This window comes from Spermophilus citellus (assembly GCF_964194105.1).
Source record: "Spermophilus citellus genome assembly, contig: SCAFFOLD_196, whole genome shotgun sequence".
NCBI classification, from domain to species: Eukaryota; Metazoa; Chordata; class Mammalia; order Rodentia; family Sciuridae; genus Spermophilus; species Spermophilus citellus.
This window is the reverse complement of record NW_027673166.1, coordinates 232,208-249,810: the sequence shown is the minus strand read 5'-3', so window position 1 is coordinate 249,810 and position 17,603 is coordinate 232,208. Positions and strand designations below refer to the sequence as shown.

Sequence of the window (17,603 nt, the reverse complement as noted above, 5' to 3'; positions counted from 1 at the left end):
GAAGGTTCTGGGTTCAGGTCCCTGGGCCTGAGCGAGGCTCACCAGGAGAAAGGAGGACGTAATGGAGAACTGAGAAGAGAGGAGGAAAGAAGGCAATGTTTGGGGGGCCAGAAGTGAAAAAAGAGTGAAGCGCCATGCAAGTGCTGGAGAGAAGGGAGCAGGTGGGATGAGCCCCACAGCCGTTCCCAGAAAAGAGCACCTCCGGGACTCAGCTGGCTTCGCCAGCCCTTGGCCCCACGTCCGTGGCTCCGGCACTGGGGACCCAGTGCCTGGGATGCAGCCGGTGGGCTCTGGCGACCGGGCAGCTGCTCTAGAATCCGACTTCATCTCCCACCCGGCCACGCGCACACGGCGGCCTCTCCCGCTGCAGTCAGACCCTACTCACCTGGGGACCCCAGGCGGGGCGCGGTTGGGGCGCGAGGGCACCTGGGGAGGGGGGCCGAAGGGGTCAGGGGAAGCCCCCGGCCTGGAGGGCACGGGGGGCGCCCCCCCAGGGCGGACCCAGCAGGCGGAGGCCCAGGAGCAGGGCCCCGCGACCCGGGCCGGGCTGGGGGCACGGCGGGGGCTCGGCGCTGCGGCGTGGGGCTGGACGTGGGCGATCTGCGGGCGACAGGGACAGAAGAACCCGAGGTGAGCCCTCCGCCCCAGCCTGAGGCCCCGCCCCAGCCCAGTGCCAGCCACGCCCATGCACGCAAGCCCCGCCCCAAGGTGGTGGAGGGAGCTTAAGCCCCGCCCCTAGCATCACCAATGATCCGGCTCCGCCCCGCAGCCAGCGCTCCACGGCAAGCCCCGCCCCGCGTTAAGCCCCGCCCTTTCTACGCTCCGCCCCTCGCTCGAGGTGGGAGCCGCCTCGGCGACTCGGGCGCGCCACTGCCCGGTCCCGGCCTTCCTCCCGCGGGCCCCGGGCTTGGGGGCTTTGGGGCCGTGGGGGCCGGCCCTGGTACCTGCGTCCGGCCGGTACGCTCTGCACCTGCAGCCAGGAGTCGTCCACGGGCGGGGGCATAGGCGTGCTGACGGTGGTCGTGTTGATGTCGCCGATGATGCTGAGCGCCTCCTTCAGCGCGTGATACATGCGCAGCATCTCGTCGCGCCGCTGTGCCTGCTCCGCCGACTCCTCCATCAGTGTGTTCTGGTCCCCGCAGGAGTACAGGTTGGCCAGCAGCTCTGAGAAGATGAACTCCTTGGTCTGCGGGCGAAGAAGGGAGGAGCGTGGGACCTGATGCCTGTGCTGCCTTGCCTTCCCCCCAGGCCCTGCTGGGGCAGTGCGCCCGACTGGGAGCGAGATTCAGTTTTCAGTTGCGACTTTGAGCCTAACCTCGGGGATTTCCTGCCCCACTGCACTGCACTTTTCTCAGAAGGGGACCGTGAACTCCAAGGCGGAAGAGTCACCTGTCCAAAGTCACAGATCTGGGAAGAGACTTAGAACCTAGTATGCCACGAGGACACACTTGCCTATTCAGTTTTTTTGAGCCTTTCCAAGAACTTTCATGCTCCACTAAGGAAGATAACAGTTTAAAATGTTCTGAGCCCTTGACGGCGCTCAGCAGTCTTCAGCGCTGTTCTGTAGCAGCTGTAAATGTGTGCCTGGACTGAGTGAAACGCGAGTCTGTGCATGGGGATACGTTGTTAATGTTCCCCTTAAAACCTCCAGGTGTTATTCTGCACAGGCTTTGCGTTATTCATGGCTGAGATTTTGACACCCAGTCTCATTTACTCTTTATTCAAATACACGTGGAGCACCTGTCCCGTGTCAGGCATTGAGTTGCTACACACTGTATACGCATTGAATCTATCATCAACATCTATACTTTACATGTAAGGAGACAGGCTTAGATTGGGTAGCTTATTTGCCCAAAGTCACACAGGGAATTTGTGGCAAAGCCAGGATTCAAACCTAGTTCTACTTCCCTGGGGACCTGGTTTTTCACTAAGCCACAAGTTATGAAGGAGCTGGAAAATGGGGGTTCTCAAAAGGTGCTGCTCTTGGAAAACATTTATGTATGTTTGGGACAACTTGGCTATGTGCATCCGCTTTTTCAATTGTAAATTTCATGAAATCTAAATTTAGATCATTTCCAATGGAAACTTAATATCTGAATCGGATTTGGAAAATTTAGTAGAAAAGTATGTAAAGTATCTTGCTAATATATTCTAGATGAGTACATACTGAAAAGAATATTTTTTTTTAGAGAGAGTGAGAGAGGAGAGAGAGAGAGAGAGAGAGAGAGAGAGAGAGAGAGAGAGAATTTTTTTTAATATTTATTTTTTAGTTCTCGGCGAACACAACATCTTTGTTGGTATGTGGTGCTGAGGATCGAACCCGGGCCGCACGCATGCCAGGCGAGCGCGCTACCGCTTGAGCCACATCCCCAGCCCGAAAAGAATATTTTTGATATCATGGACTTAAAATATAAAGTTTTGTTTTCTTTTGGTCGTGTGTGTGTGTGTGTGTGTGTGTGTGTGTGTTTTGCTGGGAACTGAATCTGGAACCCAGGGCCTTAAGCATGTCAGGCACAAGCTCTACCACTGTACTATATCTCCAGTTTTCTTTTCACATTTTTTTTTTTTTTTTGGTACTAGGGATTGAACCCAGGGGTACTTTACCACCGAGCCACACCCCCAGCCCTTAAAAAAATTAATTTTGAGAAAAAGTCTCACTAAGTTGCTCAGAGCCTTGATAAGTTGCTGAAGCTGGCTTTGAACTTGTGATCCTCCTGCCTTGGCCTCCCAAGCCACTGGGATTACAGGCCGGTGCCATAGTCCCCAACTACTTTTTTTTTTTTTTAACATGGCTATTAGAAAATGTAAAATTATAGACTAAATCCACGTTATATTTCTGTTGGACAACTCTGGTCTGTACATCACTTCCCTTTTGAGACCTGGTCCCCTTGGACTGGCCAGTGTCTCCCTCAGATTGCCTTCCTCCCTGGTCCCATGGGAGCACCCATCCCCCCCACCCCCTGCAGCGATGCATGCACATTGTTAATCATGAGGTGCATGATGGTCTTGGGCATGAGGTCCCGCACTGTCTTGTTGACAATGGCCATGTATGAGTCTACCAGGTTCCGGATGGTCTCCACCTGCCGTTCCAGCTGTGGGTCCATGGAGTGCATGAAGCTGAATGAGCCATTCCCCTCCGACTCGCTGGCCTGCCATTGGGAATAGAAGGGTGTCGGCATGGCCACATCTGGGCAGCCAGGCTGCAGGCATACCAGGACCCAGCCCTCCAGAGCTCTCAGGAACACTGAAGCACAGAGAGCAGCGCAGCGTTCTGCCCACCCCTGTGCCTCTCATTCAGCCTGTCTCAGTTCTGACTCTAGTGCCTAGACTTAGCCTCAGTTTCCCCATCCAGACATTAGAGAAGGACATCTCAACTCCCCTGTGTAAAGATCTGGACAGACTGATACCAGGCTGGAGTGCCTGGCAGGAGACAAGGGAGGGCACACTCACTTTCTCCTTGTCCTGGGAGGCCCACACCAGAGCCACAGAGGCCACCACATCAGCATTGCCACCGCCGCCACCACCAGGGAGCACAGACGAAGCAGACACACAGAGGAAAAGAGGAGCAATTGAGTGAACCCAGGGCACTGCACCCCAACTCTATGACGACTCTAGACACCGCCAGAGCAAAAGCAGAGAAGAGAGGCAGCCACAAGAAACCGCCATCGAGTGAAGGGGTGCAGGAAATGCCATCTGTGGCAGGACAGGGGACACACAAGACCGCCACTAGAGAAGGATGGGAGGATCAGAGCACTTAACTCTGGTGGGGTGGGGGTGCCTGCTCTGTGAACCACATAAGGGCTCAGAAACCTGGCACGACTTGGCCTCTGTGAAGGGGAAGCCCTGAAGCCTACTGTACGTAGCTTGCCCCTCCCCTCCCTGCCCTTCCTCTCACCCCAACATGCTCAGAGTACACGCCAGCCCTCAGGAAGGAGGCCTTCCAGCTGTCCACCTCCTCCTGTGTCTCACAGGCCAGTTCCAGCTGCCGATAACCCTTGTAGACATTCCTGCAAGATGCAGCAGGCGGGGAGGGAAGTGGGGTGGAGCCCCACCCCTGGGGGTTAAGGGCAGACCTGGACTTTGAGATTGTCACACTTAGGGTCCAGCCCTGGCTTTGCAGTATCCCAGCTGTGTGACTCCAGGCAAGTCCCCTCCTCTTTCTAAGGCTCAGCTTCCTCATCAGCAATGATTGTTCTCTTATGGTTATTGTGAGGCAGAAAAGTACTTGGAAAGGGACCAAGCCCTGAACCGTAGGGACACTAAAGCATGCTGCCATGGCTTGGGACTCAGACCTCTACTGGAACCTTCCTGAGGACTTTCCCAGGGGAAGTGGTGCTAAACCCTCATCTCTGAGTAGTAGAGGCCTGAAGGCTGGGGTCTGGGGTTGTGGGTGAGAGGCCTGGTGCTTCCACTGGCCCCAGGAGAAACTGGGCAATGCAAGAAGGGACAAGGTCTAAGCAGGACTCTTCTCTGTCCCCAGTGCCTGTCAGAGCATCAGTGCAGATCAGGCATTAAGCAACTGACTGAAAGGGAGGGAGGAAGGAAGAAGGAAGGGCAAAGAGAGGAAGAGGAAGAGATCTAGATATGATGTCCAGAGCACAGGACAAAGTCAACAGTTGTGGGTCAAATAAATGGCTCCTTGTGAACCTCGGGCAAGTCCTGCTCTTTCCTGGAAAGTACCCAGTTTCTACTCAACAGGAGTGTTTGGGGGCTTGCAGAACCTGGGGCCTCAGCAGCCCGGCTGGGCCAGGCAGGTACCTCTGCTCTGTGTTGAAGAGGGCAAATATATGCTTGCTGGACATGGACCCCTTCTCCACATCACGCAGCTTCAGGTTGTCCACAGACAGCATGCATTTCTTCTCTTTCTCCTTTGGGCAGAGGGAGGAGCCACGGGTGAGGTTGGCATGCCATGCCTCAGTCCCCAAGTGTTCCACACTGGTCAGCACCTAGCGCTGAAAAGCACTTGGAAAGGGACCAAGCCCTGAACCGTAGGGACACTAAAGCATGCAGCCCTGGCTTGGGACTCAGACCTCTACTGGCACCTTCCTGAGGACTTTCCCAGGGGAAGTGGTGGGCTTCTGGGTGCTAGTCCCTCCCACCACACAGGTGCTGCCCAATAAAACCTGTGGGACCCTGACTTGAATTGGCACCACCAGCGCCCCCTGACTTCAAGCCAATCCAGCAGCTCTGCATATACCCCAGAGCCCAAGGCACTGGGGAGGCAGGAGAGGCAGGGGAGGCTGAGTGTGGGTCCCACAGCCCACCCTAAGCGAATCCTGGAGGCAAGCCAGGCCAGCCCCAGGCAGGGACAGCTCACATGAGTCTTTCTCACCCCTGGCCTGGTGGCCTCTGACTTCATTTCCTGACTACAGAGACAGGGAAGGGGGGCCACCAGCCTGGAGCTTCAAAGGGCCAGCTCATCCCACTCCCCCAGCTGCCCATGTGTTAGCAATCAGACACATAGCACAAGCCCAGAGATGGAGTGTCTGTGGTTGTGCACGTGTGTGGTTACATTTGTGCAAGCACAGGCAAGCCTAAGCATGCATCCTGTCACTGTTCTGTGGGTGTTCATGTGTCTGTGGTACAGAGGTGTGTGCACGTGTGAGTGTGACCATGCTGTGTATGGGTGTGGATGTGTGCACACTGTGGATGTGGGGCAGTTGTGAATGGCTGTGTGTTTGCGTGCATGTGCCCACAGGACCTGTGCGTGGGAACACAGATTTACCTACATACAGTGTGTGCAAGGGGCTAAACATGGTTGGCCTGTAGTGTGTATCTGTGAACATACATGCATCTGTAGGCTGCTGTATCCCAGGGTGGGGTTCAGGGATCTCAGGAGAAGGTGTCCCAGGCCAGGGCTCCAGGAGTAGGAGGGGTTTCTGCTCCACCCAATTGCCCACCCAACACCATGGGACCTGTGTTGGAGGGATGATCTCCAGGGGACTCAGGATTTGGACAGGAAAATCACTTAAGGTCCAGGTAGGGAAGCTGGGTTTAGGGGGACTTTGTTTCCCCGTCCTGGTGCGTCATCCGTCATCCTTTCCCCCCTCACCCCCACACCCAACGGGCCCATGCAGCCACATAAAGCCCTCTTTATGCCAGGCGGGTGGCCGCTAGCCCCAGAGGGCCGCTGGGGGAGGAGAGGAGGAAGTTGCACACACGGCCAGGGAACATCTGGAACCGTTCGAGGGAGGCCCGCCACCCGCCCTGCGCTTGGGGGTTGGACACTAGGTAGGAGCGGCCTCCTCCCCCACCCCTCCTTTCCTGCCGGCCAGCCCCCTCCCCAGGCCCCTCCTTCCCAGCCCAGCTCCCGCTCACCCCTGCCACGTCAAAGGAGGCAGAAGGGGAGTCCAGAGCAGAGAGGGGACTGCGGCTGGCCGGGCTGGGGCTGGGGGGACACAGGGCCTGGGTTGGGGGGGCCTTGGATCTCCAGGCCATGGAGCTGAAGCTACCACCGGACGGTCGGACCCTGCTGCCTGGATGACCAGAGGACACCTCCACTCCGTCTACCCAGTGTTTAGACTTTCTGTTCAGGACTCCCGCATTGTACAGTAGTCTGCACATTGGTTAGGCTGGGCTGGGTTAGACCCTCGGCGCCGCCGCTGCAAGCTGGACCGACCCGCCTGCCATCCCAGAACCGGAGCCCGCAGCTGGGGCAGGGGACTTGGGGGCACAGGGTGGGCTGGGAGGATGTGCAGAGAGATGGGGGTGCCACCCTGCTGTGGGACTGGTGGGGAGTGGGGGGGTCAGCGGAGGAAGGCTGGGAAGACGGGGTCACGGGGAGCTGGGGACGTGGGCAGCGCTTGTCTGCCCCGAGGGCCTCCCTCACCCCAGACGCAGGCAGCTAGGGGGGAGAAGGAAGCCGGATCCCAGCCTCTGTGCGCCTCCATGTCCCCAGCAGTCCTGGTGCAGAAATCCACTCACACCCCTGCCACACACCTCCACACGCACCAGCACAACTCACACACAGACGCTGACGCCCACGCCCTCGCCCCAGGCATACACACACTTCACAAGTGCACACACACGTGCACGCACACACACCCAGACACAGTCTCACAGCGGAACACCCTTCCCCCACCCTTACACCCCAAACTTCCCACAGGGGCAGGACAGGGTCTGAGCCTGACTCTGGCCACCTGCAGGACTCTTCGATGACCTGTGGCCCCTTGCTCACCTCATCATCCTTATACCAGGAAAGATTCTCAGCAGTCAGCACAAACCAGTACTCCTTGGAACCCCCCTTCATGATGCCAATATTATTGATGGTCAGCCAGCCCTTCCGGATGACCTGGATGGGAAGAGGCAAGGAGGTCAGTGGGCAGGGGCCAGGCTTCCTCATGGAGAATGGGGTAGGCAAAGAAAGGCATTTAAAAGCCCACCCCCTGCCAACACTTGGAGGCCCAACTGGTCAGGGAGGGTGAAGGCCAGACCTTTCCTGGTTTGAACCACAAGTGAACAGAGTAGGAGACAGAGGAAGGCAGAGGTCAGCTCCAGATGAGGGGCCTCTACAGCCAGAGTTCTCTGAGCAAAGGGCTGGAGGCTTTGGTTGAGAGTGAACTCCCTGTTGATGTAAGTGTGCAAGAAGCTGTGGCTGAGTGGGGAAGACAACCACAAGGGTCTTTTAAGTTTTAGGTCTAATCTTCCTAAGACTTATTTCTGACCTCAGGGACTCTGCACATGCAGTTGTTGCCTCTGCCTAGAAAGTACTTCCCCTTCCTTTGGGTGTCAACTCAGGATTTACATTCTCAAGCAGGCCCTCCCTGGCCCACCATGTAAACCAGGATCCCCATGATAATCTTTGATCACTCCCTTAGGTCTTCTATAATGATGACTGCGATTTTTTTTTAATATACTGTGTGTGTGTGTGTGTGTGTGTGTGTGTGTATGTGTAAGAGAGAGAGAGAGAGAGAGATTATCTGTTGATGCAGCATTCTCTGCTAAACTGTGAACGCTCTTGCTCATAAGTGTAACCCAGCACCCTGCAGGATTCTTGGAAGACTCCGTTTGTTCTGTGGTGTGAACAATGAAAGCTACACTTGTACAGTTCTAGCAATCTTTGCCCCATGCTCCCTGGGGTAGGGGAAGCGGATGAATTACCTAGGCCCTCTTCTTCCTAGGGAAAGCTCAGAATTACAATCAAAGGTCCCTTTTCATGACAAAAAGCAGCGGTCCCCAGGACTGTCCTGAACACTGCCACAGACCAGAGCCTGTGAATGCCACTCCACTGGCAGGGTCACTGTCCAGAGAGGATGAGAGAGCTGCTTCTCTCTGGCTCTCACCTCCTTGCTGCATCTCTGAGCGTCCAGGAAAGACCTAAGGAGGCCTGGACCTGCTTCTGAAGCCCCAAAGCCCTTCCGTGGCACTTCTCACCTCTGAGAAGTCAAACCTCACAGCCAATCAGCAGCCAAGTGGAGGGGGGATCACAGGGGCCTTGGCAGGTTCACAGGGACACAGAGACAGGTGTCCACCATCTCTTGCCCGCCCTACCAAACCGGCAAAAAGCCCTGCAGTGTCTTGTCACTATCTTTGGAACTGAGTCCACTCCATATCCCAGGATCTGGCCAGCAGGGCTGCCACCTACTCTCTGCCGACCTGCAGCCTTTGTCCTCTCCTGACCACTCCCAGCCCTGGACTCTTTCCTGCATATCCAAAGCCCCTCTCTGTAGCCCCAGCGCCAGAGAACTCCCACCCTACCTGGAGCCCTCAGGTGGCAGGGGAGGCTCAGTCAGGGACTGGCACCTGTGAGTTCTGGCTCAACTGCATTTCCCTAGGACATTACGTCCACTCATGCCTGTCTTCTATGGAGGATCTACTATGCACCAGGCAAGGGGCTTGGGGCTGAGGACTTAATAATGAGCCAGACAGACTCAGCCCTCCCCTTGGGCCTGGGAGGGAAAGAGACATTGAGCCAACAGTCACACCAACACCTAGATTCTTACAAGGAAACTACAGTTTGGGGAGACTACTGGGGAAAGTGCTGATGCTCTAGGGCTCGTGTGTACAGCTGGGGTCGAGCAAGGGCTCCTGATGAGTGGTTTCTGCAGACATATGAAGGACGAAGAGCAGGAAGCCAGGTGAGGAGGGACTCGCCTCTGGACTTCCTGTATCTCTTTAGCCAGCTCTAGTGAAGGCCATCAGCTTCCTATGGGCCTGTCCCCACAAGGATGAGTGGATACACTCATCCAACATCCACCCCAGTATTCACTCACCCATCCATTCATCCACCCGTCCGTCCAACAGATGTCTAAGGAGCAGCTCCTAGTATCAGGCCCCCTGCCCACATGGTCTAACTCTGCCTGAAGCAGGTGCTTGGCTCACCACCCTGATGGATGGGTGGATGGGACTGTGCATGGCTTGACCTTGCTTGGTCAGTGAGCAGGTGTGGGACACTCATGTGCCAGTGTGTGCAAGTGATTCAAGCCAAAGGGTGCCCTCTTGCCCACTGCAGACCCCCATTTCCAAAGGGCCCCCTCCTCCCCCTCACTACAGAAGCCAAAGAACCCCAGTCCTGGTACTCACCAGAATCTCATCCTGCAAAGAGGTAACCATAGCAACCACGAGAAGCATCGGGGAGAGAGGAGAGAGGGTTACTGAGGCAGAGTGGGATGCTTGTGGCTGGCAGATGACAGGCTCCCTGGCCCCCGTAGGACCCTTCCTCTCAGGGGAGGGGGGTTCTCAGAGCTTGGCGTCCTTCCAGTACCCTCCATCCCTCGAGCCACTGGGACGCTGGGGCCCACTCACCTGGTTGCCTGAAGCCTTCTTCTTGTTCATCTGGTTGCTCCTCTGCTGAGCACTAAGAGGAAGGGAGGGAGGAGCCTCAGAGCTTCTCAGCCCCACCACCCACTGTGCAGGGGCCACAGGACCCAGAGGGCTACCCTGGCAGGCTCGGCCCTGTGTCTGCCTACACCTGCCACATCACACAGTGTGTCACCTCTGCTGCGCAGGGAGTGTACTCACTTGGCAAAGCCTATGAAGTCCTCGTGGTTGGTGTTCATGTAAGCCAGCTCAATATCGATGAGAAGCATGACCTTCGGGTTACGCAGGTCAGCAGCAAGCGGAAAAGACCACAAAGTTTAAAAATGGATGACCATGTGGGAGAAAAGCTCTTGCGGCACATACAGAAGGTTAGCATCCATTAAAACCACCAAGTTAATAAAAATAAAGTCCCTACAATCAGTGAGTGAAAGATAAAAGAAACACAAATTAAATAGCCAATAGTCAAAGAGTCAAAGGCCATGAATGGGCAACTCATGGAGGAAAAGGGGCTCACCTTCGATAATAGAGAAATGTCAGTTCAACAAGGAGGCCCTTTCTCCACCTATTAATAATAAGTGATGACCCCTGGGGGGCATTATACTCTTAGTGGAAGAGTTTGTTTGTTTTTGGTGATGCTGGGGGTTGAACGAGGCCTCCCACATGCTAGGCAAGTGCTCTACCACTGAGCCCCAGCCCCAGCCCAGGTGGTATAAATTAACTTCACCTCTTGGAGGGTGCTTTGGCTAATTTTTTAAAATATATTCACTTTATTTATTTTTATGTGGTGCTGAGGATGGAACCTAGTGCCTCACATGTGCGAGGAAAGTGCTGTACCATGAGCTATAACCTCAGCCCTGGCAATATTTAACAACAACACTGAGATGCACATACTCCCTTGCAACACGCTCACCAATTGAACAAAGGTATAGGTACCAGAGTCTTCAGGGTAGTTTATTTTTGTTGTTGTTGTTGTTATGTGTTTGTTTTGAGACAAGGTCTCACTATGGACAGCCCAGGCTGTCCTTGAACTCCTGGTCGGATGATCTTCCTGCCTCAGCCTCCCCGTAGCAGGGACCAAAGGTACGCACCACCATGCCTGGCTGCAGTATAATTGGTAATAGAGAAAAATTACCAACAAGCCAGTGGCCATCAGAAGGTGAAGTAGATTATGGCACTCCCTAAACCATAGGCAGTCTGCTGCCATTCAGAAGAATAAGGAGAACTTCTAGGAGCTGTCTTGGGACAACACTTCCCCAGGCACATTATGAAGTGAGAAGAGACTCAAGGTGATCAAGGTGACTTTGAGGAGGCAGGCTGCTTCCTAGGAGCCTGGGGCCTGTCCTCACTGAGCCTAAAATCCTACAAATGAGGTGCTTCTGCCTCTCAGGGCTGGCGTAGACACAGTGAGGTGAGGCCGGCATGCACCCAAAATATAATAGGTGCTCAAAGATGTGAAGTGCTATAATTATCTTTAGAGAAAAAAAGGGGGCAGACACACAGCAGGATGGTGGCTCTTGAAGACAAAGGTGCAGTTTGCAAAGTGTGTGTATGAGTGTGAGCACTCAGGACAACGCCTGGGTGGGGACACACCAAACTGCGGGGGTGGGGATGGGTGAGTGGAGGTGCACTTACTCGCAATTTAATCACTTCTATATGAATTGAATGTTTTATTGCGTATCGATCACTTTTGAAATTAGAAAGAGACGAAAGAGACGAATAAAGATTTTTAAACATGACATCAACAGCAAAAATACGAGTGAACTGCAGACGTATCATTGTGGAGGAGATGTGAGGACAGGAGTGGGAAATGGGAGCCAGAGATGAGCACAGACAGAGGGGTGGCCGAGGCGGGTCAGGGAAGAGTGGTATAATGGGCCCTGCTTCTCGCCACTCCTCCCGGCTCAGAGACAGCATTTGATGAATGCTAACCTAAAAGGAAGGAGTCAACCACAAGGAGTATAAGGTGAGCCTGAGAAACAGCAAAGAGAGGCCCAAAGAGAGACAACAAGAAAGACAGAGGCCAGAAAGCCAAGAAAGCCAGACTAAGAAAGAGAAGGACACACGATGGGAAGGTAAAATGGCTCAGCCACTGTGGAAAACAAGATGGCGGGTGCTCAAGAAACTAAACGAATTACCACATGATCCAGCAATTCCACTTCTGGGTATAGACCCAAAAGAAGTGAAGGCAGAGACTTGAAAAGATATTTGTACATCCATTTTCATAGCAGAATTAGTCAGAGTAGGAAACAAGGGCTGGGAACATAGCTCAGTTGGTAGAGTGCTTGCCTCACATGCACAAGGCCCTGGGTTCAATCCCAGCACCACACACACACACACACACACACACACACACACACAAAAAGGACAAAGATTCTGGAACGTGCTACAAGACACAAGACGGATGAACCTTGGAGATATATTAAGTGAAATATGCCAACACAACAGGGTAAATATCATATGATTCCACTCATGAGGGGCCTAGTGTAGGCAAACTCCCAGAGAGGAGAAAGGTGGCTGCCAGGGACGGGGGTGGGGTGGGGAGTCAGTGTTTCATGGGGGACAGAGCTTCCGTTTTGAGAGATGACAATAGTTCTAGGGATGGCTGCACCTCAGTGTGAATGCAGTTCTGCGCACTCTACCACAGCAGGAGAGAGAGGGGCAGGGCGGCCAGGGGCCGCGCTCACCTGCTCCTTGGTGCGGCCCTCACGCTCCCGGATGTGGGTGGTCACGATGCGCTCCGCAGCCGAGGGTACTGCTGGAGCTGGGAAGGGCGGGAGGCAAGAGAGCCACGTGCACGGGGGCCATGGGAGGGGCCCCGAGGCCCACCAGAGTCCAGGGGCCCAGGGACAAGGGGACAGAGGCAAGGCGGGAAGAGGGCCCGGGATCCCAGGAAGCTGATGGCACCAAGCCACGGCCACCCCTAACCCCAGCGCGTGGTTCAAAGTTCTTCCTGGCTGCGGGCCCTCTCTGAGGCCTACTGGGGCAACCTCTGGTGGGAAGGGCAGTTCCGGTGGTGAGGAGCACCACAGGAACCAGCTTGCTCCCTGGACAGCTGCCATCTTGGAGAATGACCAGAGGGATGGAGACCTTTGAGGACCATTAGCTCCCAAGGTGTGCACTGGCCCTTGGGTGGCTGCCCTTTGCCTTCCGAAGGCCTGGAGGGACAGCTGGGTAATCAGGTGGGGAAGAGCCTCGAGTCGTATCCAGGAGGAATTGGGGGGGTCAGGGCCCACGGTGCCAGTTGGCCTCCTGAGTCAGGCTGGGCACAGGCAATGCTCCTTGTCAGAGCTGAAGAAGGGGCAGGTTTGCAGGGGGAAACCAGCGGTCACAACAAAGGACATGCAGGAGCCACAGGCATGCGAGGGCACCGGGACATGCGGAGGTGGGGGTGCCAGCAGCATGAGCAGTACCCCGCGGGGGCCTGACTGGGCCCTGGGCCCTCTTGGTAAAATCCTCCTTTTGCATGCACCTGCCTGACACCATTGTCCCCAGCCTCCTCTGCCTAGCTCCCAGCTGGCAGGCCAGGCTGACTCTACCCACTCCTTGGAGCAGGAGCTCAGCAGCACCCATTTCCCCCGCTTCTCCAAACTCTTCCCCTCTGCTTGTGAGTCCCGTCATCTCAGCCACACTGAGCTCAGCCACCTGGACAAGGCCAAGGGGATTGACTGCACTGCAAGTGGCTGTTGGATGTCACCTCTTCCAGAAAGTCTGCCCCTACCAGACCACTGAGAGCTGAGTTAGGGGCCTCCCTGTGGCACCCAATCTCCCTCGTCCAAATGGGCAGTCCTTGTCCCAAAGGCAGGGGTGGAGGGGCCAGGCATGCCTCCAGAGCTCAAAGAGGGCATGTAGAAGGGATGGGGGAATGAATGAAGGATGATGTCTTTGTCCTTCTTGTCGGGCTGAGTGGGCCCAGAGTCCTTGACCCTCTGGCTTGTGAACAGCTCTTCCTCAGGGAGGGAGGCTCAATGAACTTCGGATGGTGGGGCCCACCCAGGGGGACCTCCAGTCCTGCTGTCTGCCATCCCTACGTGAGACCCAGCTGGGCCAAGCTAAGACAGCTCCCTGTCCTTCTTCCCATGCTTGGGTCCAACCCCTCCATGGACCCCCCTGTGTGGGAACAGAGCTGGGGTTTGGTAGGCCTGGGTCACAGGTGATTCTGAGGGCAAGATGGAGGCCAAGGAGCTGGGAGGAGGCCAGTCAGGAGAGGCAGGAGGATGCGGAGAGTAGCAGTGCCCTGCAGGCCAGCCCAGGAGATGCCTAGGTCCCACAGTTCTGTGGCTGTGCCAAGGGTGTGGCTGGGATGGCCCAGCGCAAGGGACCTGGGGAGGGGCAGCCTGTGAGCAGGGACTAGACATACTGCTGGCGGGACCCAGTGGACCCTGCTGCCCCTCGAGGCTCAGGGAGGGACCTCCACTCCTCAAAGTCTCCTAGTCTGCATAGATTGTGGACTGAGTCATCACTACTGGGCCTCTGAGGTGGCCCCCAAGGCTCCCCCTCCCAGAGCAGGGTGGGAGGGGGGCAGGAAAAGGAGGGAGGAGGAAGTATTGCCAAAGAGCATGACCAGTCCTCCCAGCTTCCAATCCCTCGGTCCCCAGGGCTGGAGCTCGGGGTTCCCTCTGCTGGCCCTTGGCTGCCTGCCTCCCCCACCCCGCTGAGGCCTGTACATGCTACCGAGGAGGCAGTGGGGACTGGGGAGGGAGTGCCTGGCAGCAGTGCAGGGTAGGGACAGAGGCAGGCTGGCCCGGGTTACCTTCTTGGTGCACTGTCTAACGGTGCTGATTAGCTCCGAGATAACCATGTCCACACACTTGAGACACGGTTCTCGGATCTTCTTCACCTGCTTTTTCACAATGGTCTCAAAGGCCATGTCTGGGGTAAACAGCCCCGTTCTGAACGCCCGGAGCGGGAGAAGGGCACAGTGTCACAGGCCAGCACCTGCCAGGAATGACAGGCCAGGGCCCCTCCCAAACCTCTGAGCTGGGTGGGGGCGGGGGTCCCATTACTCTCTCTGGGCTTCAGTGTCCCCACCTGTCAGATGGGTGAAGGGATTCTAATGAGGGGCTTTCCCTACAAGGTCTTTGGGGGCAAGACAAGGGCTGCTTGTGTGCATTTACATGTCCTGCTGCCTCTTAAGTGGTCCTACAAAAAGCTCTGTGGCCAGAAATGGCTTGGCAATGGCCAAACTGGGTTCTCCCGAAGAGCCGCCCAGGAGTGAGCATCTTGGCCATGGTGCTCATCAGCAGGTAAACTCCAAGTCCAACCTCGGATTTTCTTTTCTAGTTCCATTTCTGTCTACAGTCTTGGGTCATTCTAAGAAAACCGAAATGAGTCTGCACAAACCCAGGGACATGTCAGTCTGTCTGCGCCTGGCACTAGGAAGTGCTTTACATTGTTCTGCTGCCTGGAGTGGCTGAGTGAGCACAGTGCGGATCTGGGTCTCTGCAGGGGTCTGAGCTGTCAAGGAGAGTCTACCTCCCAAGCCTTCCTGCTCCACAGGCTGGATGGCCTCGGGAGGTGGGCGAACGGTCAACACTGGGCTGATGGGGACGGGGAGGGTGTGGTGGGTTGATGCTGTGCCCCAGGCCCTGCCCAGTGGTGTGGGCACCTTCGCTCAGTAACCTGGCTAGGACTGGGTGGAGATGCCTCACCCTGGGGAAGGGCAGGGGCCCAGCCCTAGAGGGTACTTCTCAGGCCATCTGTACTCTGGGCTCTGTGCCCTGCTCCCAGGCCCTGCTCCAGGGACAGTAGAGGAGGCCATCGGGTTGCAAGGAGTGCAGTGGTCTAGCCCCCCCATCTGCCTCCCCTGGCTGGAGCCTGTTGAGCTGGGAGCTAGAAAGTTGGGATTGAGGGGACTAGGGAGCAGGACTCTCAGGTCCTTCCTGAGGGGGGCCACTTCCCTGCTCTCTGCATCAGAGCTAACCCCCTCCCTGCCCTCTGGGGTTCAACCCCCCTCCCTGGTCCCAGTACATGCCTAATGCCATGGATATTCTTGATGGCATAGCTGATCTCCCTTCGAAGTTCTTTCTCATCAAACTCCATCTATGAGGACAACAGAGAGAAAGATGGTCAGGGCCTGTCCCTGTTGCGTGGGAGGCCCAGGCAGGGCCCACCCACTCCCAGGGCCGAGCACCAGGGCCTTTGGAGAGTTAAGCAAAGGACCACATCAGAATGTCCTGGGTGCGAGTGGAGACTTCCTGAGTCCTCCATCCCTGGGGCTTCCTGTCCTACCTTGACTAGCTCAAAGGGGAAGCGTTCATGGAAGATCCGGTTGATGCGGGCTCCCCCAGACAGCTCATAGGTGTCAATCTGGTCTCCAGAGCCCTCAATACGCTTCTCAAAGTCCACTGCAAACTGCTGGACCATCCTGTGGAGAGAGGTATGGCCCCGTGGAGAGAGCCCTGGGGAGTCCTGTGCTGAAGAGGGTGCTGAGAGGCTGGGGCGGGGACTGCTCAGCAGTGGGACGTCAGGGCCGGGAGAGGCTCACTGGAGCAGGGCCTTGGTCTTCCGTGAAGGGTCATCAGGGCGGAAGTTCTTGTACTCCTCCACCTCCTTCTCGATGGACAGCAGCTGGCTCTGCAGCTTGTTCCGCAGCCCAGGCAGTGTGTCCCGGATGTGGTTCGTCAGTTGCTGGGTGTGAAGGTGAGGAAAAGGTTAAGGCCACAGAACCAACCCAGCTTCCCAGGGAGCCAGGCAGAGAGCGGGCTACCAGGGGGCCCTGCGTATGTGGTGAGGTGAACACTGGAGGGATGGACATGGGGCCACCGAGGGCTGCCCTGCTCCAGAACAAAATCTTCTTGCAGGCAGGCTTCCCCTTGGCATGAGTTCACAGAGGTGTATTATTTGAATTAATGAGCACATAACTCCATTTTCAAACAAAACCAGAATCCCGGATTTGTATTTGACATTACTTGATTTTTGACCAGTTTAATGTTTTCAGATATCATAAAGCAAACCAAATGCCTCTAACGCAGGGGAGGCTGAGGGCTGCCCCCTCATTCCCTCTAGGGTTCAGCCCTTCAGGTAATTCTCAAGTTGAGGCGCCCACTCTCACTAGGTCCCCCCACACTGTATCTCCCTGTATCTTCATAACGACCCCATGAAACAGACTCTGGCGACATTTCCCCATTTCATAGATATAGGAATACAGGCGCAGAGAGCTGGAGAGTGTCTCAGCGCAGGCTGGAACCCAGGTCTGTGGCACTCCCCACTGCCCCTCTCCTGTCAAAACCCACAGCCCTGAGTTCTAGAGGCCCATTCCAGATGGAGAAGCACCCAGGGAAACCCCGGGGGGTGTTGACCCCAGTCTAGGGTCCATCTCTCCCCATCTCGAAAGGAACCAGGTCTTCAGCTGCGTACACACCAATCATGGCCCCCAAACCAAGCCCTTGTTGCTGCCCCCCTCCACACGAGGTCTTGGCCTTTTCTGTGTCCCAGGAGTTCTGGGGTTCCCCAGGTAGGTCCCACACAGGGTCAGCTGCAAAGCTCTGTGGCCATGGGATGTGGGCAGCCTCCTTTGCTTTTTTGGGTGTTTGTTCGTCTGCATGATGGGTGCGAACCTCTCAGTCTACCTCAAGATACATTTAAATTACTCTTTGTTCATGCTGGTATCCCCAGGCTCTGTCCTAGCCTGTGCCCCTACCTGGTTGAGGACCTTCTGCAGGTAGGGTGTCCCCATGCGGTCAGCCAGGTGGCGATAGGATGGGTGGGAGAGGAAGAACTTGCGCTCAGCGGCCAAGGCAGCCGTGATGTCCTTCTTGCCATCTATGTCCTTCTGGCTCCTGTTCACCACCCCAATGTAGCCTGTGGGCAGTCAAGGTCAGGGAAGCGGCCTTCTCAGGAGTGTC

At 56.0% G+C, this 17,603-nt stretch overlaps 1 long non-coding RNA gene and 1 pseudogene across 2 annotated transcripts in view; one reads left to right on the top strand and one right to left on the bottom strand.

The window, feature by feature from the left end:
* LOC308640035 (dynamin-1-like) overlaps nucleotides 1–17,603 on the bottom strand; it is a 35,176-nt pseudogene that overhangs the window by 3,250 nt on the left and 14,323 nt on the right. Inside the window, exons 6-21 of the transcript XR_014024272.1 lie at nucleotides 17,399–17,559; nucleotides 16,244–16,386; nucleotides 15,988–16,123; nucleotides 15,731–15,798; nucleotides 14,510–14,648; nucleotides 12,444–12,520; nucleotides 9,961–10,031; nucleotides 9,745–9,796; nucleotides 9,523–9,534; nucleotides 7,178–7,291; nucleotides 4,759–4,868; nucleotides 3,896–4,007; nucleotides 3,451–3,462; nucleotides 2,979–3,149; nucleotides 945–1,186; nucleotides 386–600 (exon numbers count right to left, since the gene is read on the bottom strand). The product of XR_014024272.1 is annotated as a dynamin-1-like (transcript). The remainder of the gene's footprint in view (nucleotides 1–385; nucleotides 601–944; nucleotides 1,187–2,978; nucleotides 3,150–3,450; nucleotides 3,463–3,895; nucleotides 4,008–4,758; nucleotides 4,869–7,177; nucleotides 7,292–9,522; nucleotides 9,535–9,744; nucleotides 9,797–9,960; nucleotides 10,032–12,443; nucleotides 12,521–14,509; nucleotides 14,649–15,730; nucleotides 15,799–15,987; nucleotides 16,124–16,243; nucleotides 16,387–17,398; nucleotides 17,560–17,603) is intronic.
* LOC308640036 lies at nucleotides 14,642–17,274 on the top strand. Its single transcript, XR_014020158.1, has 4 exons — nucleotides 14,642–15,273; nucleotides 16,077–16,135; nucleotides 16,272–16,398; nucleotides 16,893–17,274. It is a non-coding gene; the product is annotated as an uncharacterized lncRNA (long non-coding RNA).